Source organism: Mustela nigripes, chromosome 13 (assembly GCF_022355385.1).
Source record: "Mustela nigripes isolate SB6536 chromosome 13, MUSNIG.SB6536, whole genome shotgun sequence".
NCBI lineage: Eukaryota > Metazoa > Chordata > Mammalia > Carnivora > Mustelidae > Mustela > Mustela nigripes.
In genome coordinates this window covers 103,555,020-103,572,831 of record NC_081569.1, presented here as the reverse complement: position 1 = coordinate 103,572,831, position 17,812 = coordinate 103,555,020, and positions in this window count along the sequence as shown.

Genomic DNA, 17,812 nt, shown 5'->3' with positions numbered 1-17,812 from the left:
GTAAAGTGATGTCCTGAACCTCCTCCTCACTCACTCCACCAAGTGGTCTGCCGGAGCGGATGCAAATGGAATTGAACAGCGGCACGGACTTGAGCGGGTGGATTCCCTCTTTCCTCTCTAGTCTGCAAATGATGATTTCCAGCGGATCTTTTGTAACTCTCCATCACGCGGAGCAGATTAAGTTTTTTGAAAACTGATTTGTAGAGCTGGTCATGTCAGCAGCATACAGATGTTTTCAGGGATTTAATTCTATGACTGATTATGTTTGCAACTTTCTGCCATGATAAAAACTCTGGAAAGTGGGTTACACTGTATTGTAGCTGTTAAATACAATTGTTCAGATGCCTGTCACTAAAGATAGGACAAACTATCATCTTCCATCTAGAAATTCAATCTATAGTAACAAAAAAATAATAACAAAATGTGTGACTATGTGCCAGGCACTGTTCTAAGTACCTTATGTGTATTTGTTAACTCATTTATAGGTTTTATAAAAATTAATTTATATATTTTCATAGAAATATTGACGTTTGTGTACAAATAGAGGTGTAGGTGCTTATTTATTTCAGCCTTATCTATAATTGGAAACAAGTCCAAACCACCTAAGTGTCTATCAATACAAGAATGATTAAAATAAGCTTACGATACCTAAATACTATAGTTAATTATGTTTTTGCTGAAAGAATGAAATAGATTGAATATAACGGAATATATTGGTACACTTCCGGTCACTATGATTGCATTGCAAATTACTCCCACAATACAGTTGTATAAAATAAACGTTTATTATGCCAATGGATTCTGTGGGTCAGGAATTCAGACTGCATGGCAGGAATGACTTTTCTCTGCTCTCTTTATGCATAGGGCCTCAACTGGAAGGTTGAGGATTAGAATCATCTGAAAACTTTTCACTTTCATGTCGATGGTTAATACTGGCTGGGGGCCACAGGCTGGAGAACTCAGTTCAACTCCATGTAGATCTCTCCAGGTGGTCTTTTACTATGGACTGCTCTGGGCTTTCTCACAGCATGATGGCTAGTTTCCAAGGGTGAGTATCCCAAGAGTAGGAGAGCCAGATTTCTACCATCTTACCTTTTATCTGCTTTAGAAGTCATGCAGTGTCAATTCTACTGCCTTCTATTTCTCCATACCCTCACAAAGCCTCATCCAAGTTCAGGGGATGGGGAAACAGACCCTACTTCTTGATGAGGAGAGGTAAGGTTTTTAAAGAGAACATGGGACCAGAAATATTGCTGTGGCCATTTTTGGAAAGCACAAGTTGTCATAGGTGCTTAAGACTTCCTAAACACCCTAAGGAGGTAAACTAATAAGTACAATGGGATCCCATTTATGGTTTTTAAAAAGAAAAACAAAACCATATTTCCAAATGCACGTACATTGTTTAACAATACATATTTTTCAAATGACATAGGTTTGAAGTGTAACCTGGATGGTCAGCCAAAGAAACAATGATCTGTTCAAGTCATTCAGGAAATAATGACCAAGATGGCCCCACACAACTCCCCAAAACATATTTAAAGGGTTTTTTTTTAGATTTTTATTTATTGATTTGAGAGAGAGAGAGCATGAGAGGGGAGGTCAGAGGGAGAAGCAGACTCCACATGGAGCTGGGGGCCTGATGTGGCACTTAATCTCAGGACTCCAGGATCATGACCTGAGCCAAAGGCAGTCACTTAACCAACTGAGCCACCCAGGTGCCCCTAAAGTTAATTTTTACTTAGAAAAATGTCTCTTGTTATCTGTGAACTGTAACCCTATCTAATGTGACTCCATTGTAAGAAATGAGTGGCAGCAAGTCTTAGTGTTCTTTCCATACTTGGCACTGAGCTTTCTTTTTTTTTTTTTTTTTTTTTTTTTTTTTAAAAAAGATTTTATTTATTTATTTGTCAGAGATAGAGGGGGAGAGAGCGAGTGAGCACAGGCAGACAGAGAGGCAGGCAGAGGCAGAGGGAGAAGCAGGCTCCCTGCTGAGCAAGGAGCCCGATATGGGACTCGATCCCAGGGCGCTGGGATCATGACCTGAGCCGAAGGCAGCTGCTTAACCACCTGAGCCACCCAGGCGTCCCGGCACTGAGCTTTCTTGCTGAGGAGCTCACTTAATGTTGTCTCACAGTTATTTTCAGAAAGGTGAGATTTGGAAAGACCTCCATGAGGTCAGTGACGGAGTCTTATTCACTTATGATCATATCTAATACTTAAAAGGAGACTTGCTGTTTTTTTTTTTTTTCCTACACTATGTTATTCTCTCAGCAGTCTAGGATGTTTATAATTACAAAGTAAATTCTGGCCTCCTTGCTAGTTCATAAGCTAATAAGATCTCTGATATCTAAGCTCCAGTGACTCCACTTTATATCCCAGTATTAAAATCCCAATGCTGATCTTCTAGGAAGACTTCTCTAAGAAATCTGTCTTTGTAAGCCTTTTCTTTTTTACTCATGTTTTTATATGCTGATATGATGGCAGCATTATTTTAGGTATAAAAATAGGATTAGTTTACTCTAATGCTTTAGGCATATTTGTCAATTAAGAAGCTCTGAAAAGACAACTATCTCTGAGAGTGATAAGTTCAGAGGAAGGCATGGTCTCCAAGCAGGGGATGTACAACCAGTGATAGTCTTCTATCTGGATAATTGGTATTTTCATTGCTTTGACATACCTTATGATACAACAGTCACTTGTTTACTATTGCCTTTGTTCTCTTTTGAACAATAAAAGGACACACCTTGAGTTTTTTAGAAGAAAAAACTCATTAAATCAATTAAAATAACCAAGAGCAACTTTGAAGCAATATCTTAAAGCAACTTCCTGAAGGAGAAATGTTCCTTCCATATTCTAACAAGTAGACATTTTCTCTTATTGGCCAGGTTTAAGGGGGAATGAAGTTGCTAATAATGGAGAGATGTTTTAAGTTCTCTTGACTCAGCAGGATGTCATGTTATGTGGCATAGACACACATACTGAATAATTCAAATATTTATGTAGTTTTATTTTACATGCCATATTGCTCTTAGTCCTACTAATCCTATCCATTGTACATAAAGCCTTAAATATGAATGTCTTTAACTTTGTTTTATCCTAGATGAAAGAAAGGGGATACATCAAATTTGAGACTCAGCATTTAATCAAAGGATGAATATTGTTTTACCACCTGTAATTTTGGAACACTGTGAGATTCCCAGGTAAAGTGCTTTGATTAACAGTTTGATTCTTCCCTTTGAATTTGAGGGAGTGAACAGTCTGTTCTTTAACCCTCTGACCCTTTGACAACAGTGGTTGGCAGTCCCAGTTGTAGGCATAGATTTTGTTTGTATGAATAAGGCCCTTGGCGGTGTATGAGGAACCAGAGACTGGACTACAGTCAAATGGTCGCTATTTCCATTACTTTGAACTTCATGCTTCCATAACTTGCTGAGGGCACAGACAGGCTCTTTGTTCTATCTCTATCTGGGTAAGTGAGAGGTGCTCAAGAGAATCATATATTCCTATATATTAAAGCTATTGAAAATTCTTGGTCTCCAATTTAGCTATGCCCTCAGCTGTCACTACTCTAGAGTTGGTTGTTTTGTTTGTTTTTTTTTAAAGGTTTTACTTATTTATTTGACAGATAAAGAGATCACAAGTAGGCAGAGAGAGAGAGGAAGGGAAGCAGGCTCCCTACCCAGCAGAGAGCCCGATGTGGGGCTCGATCCCAGGACCCCAGGATCATGACCTGAGCCGAAAGCAGAGGCCCCAACCCACTGAGCCACCCAGGCGCCCCTACTCTAGAGTTGTTTTTACCAGTTTTCCAGGCTAGCATCATCCAAAAGCAACTATCATTGACCACTCTCTTCACACTCTCCTCAGCAGATGACCCTGCCTCCACTTCACTAGGAGAAAAGAACTATTCCAAAGGTGAACGCCCTCCACCTCCACCCGCCATGTCAATAAATGCATCTGTATTTGAATTTACCCTTATCTCTCCCCACCCCAGGAAAACCATTAGAGGGTAGAAGATGGCCCAATTCTTCAAGACTAATACCTCCCTTTACCTGTGAGCTTGATGTCATCCTTTCAATACCCTTTGGCACCTGTCCCATGGTTGTTCTCACTCTCTGCCTCAAAGTTTATAAATGCTGACTTTCTCTCCTTTCCATCACAGTGAAATTGCTAATCCAGATGCAAGTTTGTTCTTCAGCCAATTGGTGGCCCTTCTACCTCAACCCTTCCACTAACACTTCCCTGGCAAAAGTCACCTGTCATGTCCTAAAGACTAGATCCATTCCACTCTTTAACTCTTCATGTCACTTTATTTTCCCATGGCATTTGATTTTGCTATGCCTTTCCTAAACTCTTCCCTTGGCTTCTGTCATACCATACTTCTTTGCCCTCCTTCTCTGAACATTCCTTCTCAGTTTTTCTTGATATATAGGAGTCTATAATCATCACAGCAGTAGCTACCATTTACTGTCAGCCTACCATATATTAAGTATGTTTTAAGCAATAGCCCACTTTAGTTCTCACAATAATGCTATGAAATATGCAGCACGAACTGGTGGTTAGAAGCCAAACTGGAGTTGGGTCACCAGCTTATTCCTGAGTCAGTCACTGGAAACCCAGTCAGTGGTTTACTCTTAGATCAATGAGGCCTGTTTGTGGCTGAGAGGAATATGCGCTTCTCCTGATATGTATTACTGGGGGCAAGGGGTGTGTGAAGAAATGTCTATAATAAAATTGGGGTCCAAATCCTGGCTCTGCCACTTACTAGCTCTGTGATCTCGGATAACTTAATGTCTCTGAGCTTCAGATTATTCTTATTGAAAGCAGATAATACTACATACTTCATAGAGGATGGGAAAGATTAAATGAATTAATATGTGTAAAATTTTTAGCCTAGTAGAAGCACATGGTGTGCCCTGAGTAAATGTTAGCCAGTCTCCCATCCCACTCATCTATCCTCAACATTTCTGCCACTGCTGTCCTCATAAAATGAAAACTATGTCCATCTCCCGCTTAAACTTCTTCAGTGACTCCCCTTCGCCTAATAATCAAATCTAGATTAGGGTGCTTTGGCCACAAATAACAGAAAAACCATCTCTATCCAGCTTTTAGAAAAGTCAGGGAGTGAACTAGATCACTTTTTTTTTTCTAATCTGCTGAGGAGAATGTGAAGAGAGTGGTCAATGATAGTTGCTTTTGGATGATGCTAGCCTGGAAAACTGGTAAAAACAACTCTAGAGTAGGGGCGCCTGGGTGGCTCAGTGGGTTGGGGCCTCTGCTTTCGGCTCAGGTCATGATCCTGGGGTCCTGGGATCGAGCCCCACATCGGGCTCTCTGCTGGGTAGGGAGCCTGCTTCCCTTCCTCTCTCTCTCTGCCTCCTTGTGATCTCTTTATCTGTCTTATAAAAGACTGTCAGAGGCAGGGTGAAGTTCAGGGTCAATTGGTTCAATGATATTATTTAAGAATCCAGGTTTCTTTCTCTCTCCTGCCATTCATAGAGTCAGCTCCATCCTAAACCTGCTTCCTTTGTATTTACCATATGGTTGCCCTAAGTATTGGGAGCCATGTATTTCTTGATTCATGCCCAGTGAGGGGAAGGGAGGGGCTTTCAGTAACGCACCAAGAATTACTTTCCCAGAGAACTCTAGCAAACCTCTCTTGGTGTTGTCTTTTATCAGACTTGGTCATGAGCTATTCCAAAGTCAGTCACTGGAAAGAGACTAAGTGTAACCTTTCTTGGGCCACTTGGAACTAGGAGTGAGTGAGCTGCTTTGGAGGCATTTGTGTTGTGGGGGGAAGGGTATATACTAAAGAAATTACGTTTCTATTAGAAGAATGCGGAATGGATTCTAGGAAGGCCACGTTCTATGTTCACTGCATAGACAAGGCCTTCTTGATGATCTTATCTTGAAGGACAAGTTATTTCTTGATAGTCACAATTTTAACTCAAAGTATTCATTTAATAATTATTGTATTTATGGATGAGTGAACTTTGAACCAGACTATTGCTTGTAGTACCCAAAATGGGCATGATGGTTTTCTGGTCTCTATATCTGTGCTCATTCTGCTATTGGTCCTAGATATCATCACCTTCACCATTCCTAATCTCTCTCTCTCTCTCTCACACACACAGACACACAGACACACACACACACACACCCTCTCTACTTGCAAAACTGACTTCTCCCTGTTCAGTGACTGCTTTGGATTTCTGTGGGCAAACTTGTTCAAGACTTCTTTGCTCTTCTGTGGCTTCTTCTAGAAGACTTTTAAGAGTGGAAATTATGTCTTATCATCTTATTCCTGGTAGATGCATAATACATGATTCTGAATGTATGCATCAAAGATCGATCTTTTTCTACACCTTTTCAGATAGTAGATGTCTCTCTTGGTGTAAATGTCTTAAACAAGTTTATTTATATAGGACTTTTATTACCAGAAGTGATAAGAAAAGTATCTTCGAAGGTCTTAAGAATCTAGTAGTATCTTCTAGAGTCTTTTGCTTAAGATTCTTCTGCTTAAAATAAGCACTTACAGGATTGGCTTGAGGGTGCATACTTGACTTTCATGCATTCATTCTAAGTTGGATGTAGAGACAAAAATTGGAGAAGCTATCCATCATTAATCAAGTCCTGGCCATTGGGGTCAGTTGTTACAGAAGTTAGTTTGGACTCCCAGATTGTTACTAGAGGTAGCAGTGTGACTTCCTACAAATCCAACTCAGAGCAGTATGGCTTCCTGGTTTATTCATGATATATAAGGGGTTGGTGGGCAGGGTGCTGTGGATTGTGGGTTAGAGCTTTATTTTTTTATTAAAACTTTTTTATTATTTATTTTTGAAACATACACAGAGAGAGAGAGAGAGCACGAGCAGAGGGAGGGGCAGAGAGAGAGAGGGAGAAGCCAATTCCTTGCTTTGAAGGGAACCCAAGGCTGAGTGATCCCCCAGAACCCCCGGGGATCATGACCTGAGCCAAAGGCAGATGCTTAACCAATTGAACCACCTAGGTGCCCCCCAGAGCTCTATTTTTATATATGTCTGGCCACTGTTGGCTAGTACAGTCAGTATCTCAGAGTAGAAGTCAGGAACGTGGAAGAGGGCCCAAGAGAGAGTTTTGAAGTGCTAGAAATATTCTGTAATCTATTTTTTTTTTTATCTGAGTGCTGGTTATTACATGAGTGTATCTTTTTTGTGAAACTTTATAGAGCCATAAACTTATGATTTATATGTGATATTTTAATATAAAAATTAATTTTTTAAAAAGATTATTTATTTATTTATTTGACAGAGAGAAATCACAAGTAGATGGAGAGGCATTTTTAATAAAGAATTTCACAAAAAGTAAAAAAAAAAACTGCAGATGCATTTTTTATTATTAAAATGAGTGCTACACACTCATGGCTGACTGAATGTTTTGGGCTGTAGGTCACCACAGCCTGCATGAAATGCTTTACTGAAAAGAGAACTTCCATCATTGGGGACCTGAGTCTGGAAACCAGTCCAGGAAAAGCAAGTGATTTTGTAGACTTTATTTGAATATTGAATTAAAATACAAACTATGCAAGGCAAAGTGGTTATTTTATTTCTTTCTGAATGAGAAAATATAGCAACAACCAAGACACTAAAAAGCTAGGTTTAGAAAGCACGAAAAGAGAGTAGTGCTAAGAATAGCGCCATTAGGGCTCATTGGGTAAGTGTAGGTCTCTAGTCCTAATATATTTTGATTTATTACTCATTTTATTATGTGTACAAAACTGGTAAAATCCAAAATGCGACCACAGCAGAGAAATAAATAATGTAATCGAGATATTTGTTCTATTTCTATACTGCAGTGGAAGTCTGTCAGTCATGTATAAACTCACAGCGGCTTCTCTGAGTTCTCAAGGAGAAACCTTTGAAGTTCAGGGAGTGGTTAATGGTTCCTTTGATCTTCTTAGTCTTTTTGCACTTCAGGGAGCTTTCCAGGAGGGCAATTTTGCTTATCACTGGACCTATTGTTAAATGAAAACAAAAACAAAAAAGCAACTTCCTAGATCTATTGGGATAGGTGGTGCAGGTGAGGGACTTTCCCAGGCTCCTCCCAACTGCTCCTGGTGGCCTGTTTGAAGAGGGAATTCTGCCCAAATCAGCCTCTCCCTAATCAACTTCCAGTACCTTTATACTTAGTTAACTGCCTCCAGCCTATCCTTTAATCTCTTTTTTTTAAATGCCATCTCATTTGTGCTTGGCATAATAATGTATGCATTAATTTACTTTCTAAACCATTTCATAAAATATTCTTTGTTCCCTTTGAGAAACATGAAAAACTCCCAACCTGAGGATATCGGAGAAGTCAAATTCAAAATGATTGTAGTTCTATAGTGTCTTCAAGTAGTATCTGCATTAAAGGTCATTGCATTAGTAAATCTATTAAGTATAAAATCTTTGCATTACTTAATTTATTCAGTAAAATATTTTTAAGTATATATGTGCTGTATGGGAGTATAAATACATAAATACAAGGAAGAAAAATACTTTACTTTTCTGACAGCGATGACTCAGAAATATTCACAATATACATTTTGATGCATTTTCTTCAAATCTTGGTATTATGTAAATGTGTGATATGTACTTTTTATATGTAGGAGAGATTAGCTTGTTCTGTATATGTGGTATGTATACTTTTTTTTTAAGATTTTATTTATTTATTTGACAGAGAGAAATCACAAGTAGTCGGAGAGGCAGGCAGAGAGAGAGAGAGGGAAGCAGGCGCCACGCTTAGCAGAGAGCCCGATGCGGGACTTGATCCCAGGACCCTGAGATCATGACCTGAGCCGAAGGCAGCGGCTTAACCCACTGAGCCACCCAGGCGCCCCTGGTATGTATACTTTTATAAAAATTTGGTATTATATTATTTTCTTATGTCTTTAAAGATTGTAATTATTTTATGAATCATAATTAAATTACTCCTTTATTGTTGGATGAAAATATCTTTTTTTTAAGGATTAGAAACAGTTCATGTATCATAGTGACCCCTTTTTCTCCCATAAGGGGCTTGAAAAATTAATTTGAAAAATCTCTTAAGTATATACACACATGCACATGGATCTGTGAAGTGAGACTTGGATTCAGCATGGCAGGGCAGGGCTGAACGAAGAACTCACAGCATCCCCAGGACCACCATCATGGCAAGGTATCCTCTTTATATTAATATGCACCTTCATCAGTTAGAGTACATCTTTAGAGAGGACGTTTGGGGGAAGTTGAATATAATGAAGCTATCTCACTTAATTCACCCATTCATTCATTTATTCAGTAAACACCTGTTGCTCCCCTGTTCAGCACTTAACATATCTAGTTAAAGGGTAGACTCAGCCCTTCCCTCACTCAGAGCCCAAAGTCCAGATAAAGTCCTTCAAAGCAGAGAATTTAATAACCCCCAGAAAGGGCTCTAATCAGGAAAGCTGGGATTATGATAGGTGCACATAGAGGGGCAACGGCATTTTCCCACTGAAGGCAACACTGAACCAGACACTTAAAAACTAAGCAGGAGTTAACTGAACCAGAGACAGGATGGGCAAAGCCTGGGGAAGATCAGAATGCTTGGAGAAGACCAAAGAGGAAGCTGGATAGGTTTAGCCAAAGCCAGACCATAAAGGGCCTTGTCAACCCCCATAAATTTAGAGTTTATCTCCAGAGGCCCTGGGAATCTGTGGAAGGTTTGTTCTTTGAAAAGAACACTCTCTCTGCATTCTGAAAAATGAATGAGAATGGGAGTTAAGGTAATCAAGGATTGTTGCTCCAGGCGGGAAGAGCAGCTCTTTGGCTACAGTGGCCCGGGGCAGGTGGCGGAGGGGGGGGGAATGGTTGGTTGTGAGACTGTGTAACCGTCCTTTTCATCCAGCCATTCACTGCATTTAGCTTTTGACCCCTTCAAACCAATATAGCATATATTAAGCACCAAATAAATGGTTGTTGCTTTGTTTGCTTGTTTCTGTGTTTGGAAAAGAAATCCACCTAATTCTACCTTTTTCTTCTCCGGAAGAATTAAGTATTGAGAAAGAAGGTCTCCATCCTAAGGAACTATCCCACTCTTTGCCTAATCTAGGGGCTTCTCCAGTTTCCTACAGTGGCTCAGCTATCCTGAGCCAGTGGCACAGAAAACCACCAAATTCCTGATCTGTACAATGAGGACAGTACCTCAATTCTGCTGATATTAGTGACATGTGGGGTCCCCCTTTTATAACAGTAATGCATGTTCAACATAAAAACATGAAGACACAGACAAGTGAGAAATAGAGAAATAGCCACCATAGTGCCACCCCCCAAATGACAACCACTATTAATATTTTGAGGCATTTTGTTTTAGTCTTTGTTCATAATTTGGGAAGAATTTCTTTAAATCATGGTGATACACACCTGCACATACACACATGTATATTTATATCCTGAATTTTTTAAACTTAACATCATAACATAGAAAAATTTCATGTCATTTTAAATATTACATTAAAATTATAGTTGTTGCAAAAATTCCACTCTATGTATTCCAATCGAATTCAACACACAGCCATCTTTAGGCTGTTACCAGTGTTTGTGCTAGAAATAAGGCCATGATGAGTAGTTGGGGCATGAAGTTTTGGGGGTACTTAGGATTGTGCTTTTGAGATAAATTCCTAGAAGCAAACCTAATAAGGCTTTTTTTTTTTTTAAGGCTTTTAGCATATACTGCCAATTTGATTTACAAAAAAGTGTACCAGATATACATTTCAATATATGAGAGTACTTGTTCTAATTTGACAACACTGAAAAGAAATCTTGCCTAAGACAAGGTAGTTTTTCGTAAAATAATTTAAAATATTGGGGCACCTGGGTGGCTCAGTGGGTTAAAGCCTCTGCCTTAAGCTCAGGTCATGATCCCGGGGTTCTGGGATCAAGCCCCATATCGGGCTCTCTGCTCTGCAGGGAGCCTGTTTTCTCCTCTCTCTCTCTCTGCCTACTTGTGATTTCTCTCTGTCAAATTAATTAATTAATTAACATTAATAAAATAAATAAATTAAATTAAAAAATAATTTAAAGTGTTGTCAGTGTTGTTATATAACCATAATAACTAAGTAAGCCAATGGGGGAAACTGACTGTTAGGTTATTAAGCCAGACCCATATATATATGAGACGAATTGGCTGCACCTTCCATAACTTGGTAGAGTAGTGAGTATCAGGATTTCAGTATTTGTTGACATAATTCTAATTTTTTGTTTATGTATTTACTTCTGATGGACTCTGTTTCCTTGTAACTTTAGGCCACAATATTTTACAGATCCACTCAGAGATTTAAAGGAATGGGTGTACCATAAACCATAGCACTAACTACTGATCAGTAGGGTTGTAAATATAAAGCTTTAAAGTTCCTTTGGCGGTGAGTTAATTTTATTTTATTTAATTAATTAGTTTTTCAATGTTTTAGGTTTTTATTTAAATTCTGGTTAGTTGACATATAATGTAATATTGGTTACAGGAGTTAGTGATTCGTCACTTTCATGTAATACCCAGTGTTCCACACAAGTACTCTCCTTAATACCCAGCACCCATTTAGCCCACCCTTCACCTCCCCTCCAGCAACCCTCAGTCTGTTCTCTATTGTTAAGAGTGATTTTTGGTTTTTCTCCCCCCTCTTTCCCCCATGTTCATCTGTTTTGTTTCCTAAATTCCACATATGTGTGAAATCATATGGTATTTGTCTTTCTCTGGCTTATTTCACTTAGCAGTAACATGCTTTAGCTCCAACAATGTTGTTGAGTGAGTTAATTTTAGATGGAAAAGTTGAAAATTGAATATTAAATTGATAAAAATAATAATGACTTAACTAGAAAAAACACAAGAGGGCAATCTTGCACAACAATAAATTATGTTTGCATAAGATAAAATAATTCAATGTTTTTAATCAAGCATAATTCTTTCAATAGACATTTACAATCTTGTCAGTATGTGTTATCTTTTTAGCGAATTTGCAAGGAAATTTAGAGCCAACATCCATACAATGAATTTTGCATGTATTTGAGTTATATTTTTTAATACTGGAAAGAAGTGAGTCTACTTTCTGTATTGCCTGGTTTCTGTTTATAGAAAAACAAGGATATAGATCCACTACAGAGAAGACACCAAAGACAAAATATCATTTTCCTCCTGGATTCATTACATATATATATGAAATATATATATATATATTATATAAAAATATATAGATACATATATGAGTTTGAAATATATATATTACATATATATTTTACATATATATATTTCATATATATGTAATATATATATTATATAAAAATATATAGATACATATATATACATGTATACACATATATTTATTTTAAAAATGGAAATAATTTCATTTTTTCTGACTAGGAATATGTGACCCATTAAATTTCAGTGGAAGAGACTATTTTTTAAGATTAAAAAAATAGGGCACCTGGGTGGCTCAGTGGGTTAAGCTGCTGCCTTCGGCTCAGGTCGTGATCTCAGGGTCCTGGGATCGAGTCCCACATCGGGTTCTCTGCTCAGCAGGGAGCCTGCTTCCTCCTCTCTCTGCCTGTCTCTCTGCCTCCTTGTGATCTCTGCCTGTCAAATAAATAAATAAATAAAATCTTAAAAAAAGTATATTTAAAAAATCATAAATTTCTAAAGGAAGAGCATGTTCTAACGATTAGATCAGAAAACATGTATAATGTTTTACATATTTTAATTTCCTGGTATTTAAATAGGACGGTAATTTGATTAACTGACTAGGCTCTAAAAATTAAGATCATGAGAAAATGGAAGGTTTAAGGCAATTGCTTGCTCCTTAGTATGAGCAAATTCTCACACTTTTTGATTTCCATCTGCAAAGCAAGCATGGAGATAGTATCTGTGTGGTCATATTTTCATACCCCCAGGGCCCTCCCCTATCTCAAACTCATTTGGAGTTTAGAGTGCCAAACAGGATTAAAAGAGCATGCTGGTGGGAGGATACTAGTTTTCTGAGCATTTCTGAGCATACTAGTGGGAGCAAGCCCTAAGAATTCTGTGATCAAGTACCTGGTACTTAGAAAAGCAATATGACATAGTAGTTAATCACCTGGAGTTTGAATCCTCAGTTTCTGCTAATACTAGCTGTGTGACTTTGGGTAATTTCTTAACCTCTCTGTGCCTTATCTTCCTTATATGTATAATGCACTTATAATCATTCACATCTCATGAGGTTTTTTTGTTTTTGTTTTTTTTTGTATATTAAATGAAGATAAAAATACTTACAGCAGTGTCTGGTACAAAGGAACTTTACATCAATAATTGCTATTATGCAAGGAGCCTAGGAAAATCTGTAATGGAAATAAGAACCCAGATGTCAGAACATGAAAATGCGGGCAGGAATCCTATGGGACATACTGAAGCAAAAAGAAAATAATTTTAGACTATAACCATTCTTTCAATCTAAACTTGGCTAAGGGTTTTCTACAATTCCTAGGGGGAAGGACTCAGAAATTAGCAATAGTTAACTTACTAAATGCTGTAAGAGTTTTGTTCACATTAACCCGTAGAAAACCATATCTGCTTCTTCCTCCAATATGAGGAATGGCTAGTTATTCTCAAGTGTTGAATGCCTATAAAACTCTCTATTTTTAACGAGCCGTTACTCACAGGATCTGAACTGGTAAGTATGCTTCTACTGGTGGAGTTAACATACAGGTTTTCTGAGAGGGTAAATGAGATAAGCAGCACTTTCTAAAAGGAGCTGCTTTAACAAAGCTTATTTCTGCCATACATACAACAGGACCTGCAGTGCAGGATAGTTCCATCAGGGCACTTTCATATGCAGAAACTTGTCTCTCTTTATGAAGCCCTGAAATTGGAAATCCAAGATGAGTTCTATTCTAGCCACCACCATTGCTACAATCTGAGAACAGGTAAAGGATTCTCCGTGGTTCTGTTTGTTATTTGAGTAAATTTCTCACCCCCATTATAGTGGTTTCTGAGTTGTTTGAAATATCGAGTGAAAAGTTAAACGAATCATTTAAAAAACTATTAACAATACTGTACTTTTGCTTTGCATTATTCCATCTATATTTTCCACTTTAGATAGAGTGATTAAAATCTTGTAATATCTTACTAGGAAGAAATAATTACAGTAATTTTAAGTACTTGTACACATTTCTACAGAGATAATTTTGGAATATCAATGAAAATTTCTATCCCCACGGTGCTTGAGCAATTCTGAGTGTTACTGGGGTTTAAGAAGTACCCAGTGTGTAGGGAAGATTTCACCAGGGAAAGCAGCCTGATTGACTTTATTATAAGGTAAGTTTATCTTGGTGAATTACCTGAAGTTACAGCTTTAACTTTCAAAGTTCTGGCATTTAATTTCCAGGTTCTGGTCTGAGTGGATTAGACCAACCAAGTCTATAAAAGATTAATGATAAATGTAGCAAGCACTATGTCACTGAGCTTAAGGGGGAGAAAGAGTAAATTAATAATTGCACAACTGTCAAATTAAAAACTGAGTAAAAGGGACACTTGGGTGGCTCAGTTGGATAAATGACTGTCTTTGGCTTGGGTCGTGATCCCAGGGTCTTGGGATCGAGTATCGAGTCCTGCATTGGGCTCACTGATCAGCAGGAAGCCTGCTTCTCCCTCTGCCTCTGCCTGCCACTTCCCTGCTTCTGTTCTCTCTCTCTCTCTCTCTCTGACAAATAAATAAATAAAACGTAAAAAAATTAATAAGTAAAAACTGAGTAAAGAAGTCCTTGGAGCTATAGCGCATGTCATGGTTGGGGGGGGCATGATCATCAAGTAGATTACGAGAAAAGACTTTTCTTTATAAGCTTTTATTTATTTACTTATAAGGGGGGGAAGAGAGAGAGAGAGAGCAAGCGAGCACAGGAAAGGGCAGAGGGAGAGAGAGGGAGTCCCAAGAAGACTCCACACTGAGCGCAGAACCTGGCTCGGGGCTTGATCCGACAACCTTGAGATCGTGACCTGAGCTGAAATCAAGTCAGTCTCCCAGTCGACTGAGCCACCCAGGTGCCCATGAGAAAAGACATTTTTTTTTTTAAGGCTTACAATTTAGCGTTTTTGTTTATTAAATATGTTATCATACTGTAAGAAATTGCTGTGTCTGTCTCCACAATAAATGTCTCTGTTCCACAGACTTGTAATTTACAGTGTGCCTACCAGGGATCTCTAACTTCAAATTGCATTTTCAACTTCTGCTTTTTCTATACTTTTATACAAGCCATTTCTAGTTATGGATACATTTTTCTTAAAATATCTACTATCACAGATCAAGTTATATGAAAGGAAGGAATTCTTCCAGCTTTGGAGACTTTTCTTCCACTATGTGTTAATGTTAATAACTAATGTTATTAGTCAAAATCTGAATTTGGGGGCACCTGGGTGGATTAGGCAGTTAAGCTTCGATTTTGGCTCAGGTCATGGATCCTGGGCTCTCTGCTCAGCGGGGAACCTGCTTCTCCCTCTCCCTCTACCTGCCCCTCCACCTGTTTGTATTCTCTCTCTCTCTCTCTCTTTCTCTCTCAAATAAATAAATAAAATCTTAAAACACACACACACACACACACACACACAGAAAAAACAAAATCTGAATTTGTGGGTTCCTTAATGCCCCACTACAAACACCCATGGCAAAAACAAGCTCCTTCAGGCCAGGAACTATGTCTTCCTGATATTTGTAGCTTTAGAACCTAGCACAGTGCTTGGCACAAAATAAGTGCTCATGAAATGCTTGTTAAGTACTGTCGGTTCAGCTGGGCAACATTTATTATCTTGAAGTGGTACAATGTGGTCACCTGATGGATGTGCACTTGAGGCTACAATACATTGCTAAACAGTTATGTCCTCATGTAGTATGTGAACCTGGCCTGTTTATCATACCACTGTACATCACGTGGTGAAGGCCACAGCCTACTACCTGCTTTGAGAATCAGGAGTCCAGCGATTTGAATCATGCACAGACAGTTTTCTTCTCCCAGAGTCCCCACAGTTCAGGAGTAGAGGTGACATTCTTCTATGTCAGATTTCTAAAATACCCACCATGAGCTTCAGGAGATCTCAGAATCCTAAATGGTTTTCATAAACACGAGTCTGGAAGGGCCTTTTAGATTTATGCATGGCAGTCTTAATCTGCTAAATATTTTAATAATCTTCATCTGTAAAATATCAAGTAGAGGGGCAATTGTGTTCCTAGGACAGTTGCTGCAGCAGAGGTGGGATCACCACACCATGTAAATGTGGATTAAACACAAAAAATAAATGGATATTTAGGTGCACTTAATTATTTCATACTTTTGCCCCAAACTTCATTTAATCCCTTTCATTTCAGGGTTTAAACGTTAATATCATGAAGTCTGTTCCACAAAGTACTATTTTTAAATTTACAATGATAGAATATTTTCACAGGTTCCTATCTTTGGTTCCATTGCCAGTTGTGTAACTTTGGTCAAGAAATCACTTGACTCCTTATTATTGGTTTAAACTAGTCAAAAATAATCAGTTTCAGCTTGCATGACTTTAACCTTTAGTCCTTTGGTTGTAGTTGTGAGTAGCACTTTGTGGAGGAGGCCTTTAAGGCTATGTGTCAACCCTCCCAGAAGATGCCATGGTGACTCGGCCCCATGCGTCATGGCATGTGGAAGAGGAGGGCAATATACATGTGGTTGTATGTGCAGGTGCTGTTTTCTGTTCTGTTCTAAATGAATTTTAAGGGTTCTTCAGTTCTAAAAGCCTAACATGGAAATATGTTAATGATATACTATCAGTGAATAATTATAATTATGTATAAGTCCTTTCTGTGTATACATACTTTAGCACAGAATAAATTTGGAAAGATGCTCATTAGATTATTGCCTGATAATCTCTAAGTGGTAGAAATAAGGATATTTATGTATTTTTGTCTTTCTTTTCTTTTTTAATTTACTGAGTTGAGAATGAAGAGAGGACAGGAGGGAGTATGCTAGCAGGAGGAGGGGCAGAGGGAGAGAGAGAAACCCAAGCAAATTCTGGCTAAGAGCAGAGCTGATACTGGACTTGATCCCGTGACCCTGAGATCATGACCCTAGCCAAAATCAAGAGTCGGATACTCAACTAACTGAGCCACCCAGGTGCCCACTGAAAACATTGATAGCTACTTTTCAAATTACTCTCAAAAGAAGTTTTACTTATTTACATCCTCAATATCTTGTATGAGAATGCTAATCTCATTGAATCAATACCAACAATTACTTACAGATGGAAATAGTAACTTGTCTTGCTTGCTCTTGATTTATTTATGAGCAGTGTGATCTCTTTCTGGATTTTTTTATACCTGATTCTGAGAACTGCGTGTTAATTTTCCATTACTCCATTTTACATTCTATTTTTTTCTAAGAGTTCTTCCAGCAATGGTTAATGAGTTAACAGATGATAATAAAACATTATCTCAAAATTAGTTTCTTCTAAGTCATTTGTCATTGATGTCTTGAAAAAACAAATATTCCATTCCACTTAGTTCAATAAACATTTAAGGAAAGCTTTCCAAATGCAGAGCTGCACATGCTAGGGAGACAAAAAGTTGAAATTGATAAAAGGTTAGCTAAGGAAGCCCACAACTTAACACAGAAAATGAAAACAAAAGGTCATGTTCTTCTAATAGTATGAAGGTATAGAAGAGTGCAAGAGATTACTTTAGAGAGATTACTTTAGACATTTTGGAGTCAGTCTTTGAAGGCTTAGTGGGGTAGGTGCCATATGAACTCCGCATGAACTGGGCCTTGAAGGACGAATATATTAGTTTCCTGGGCCT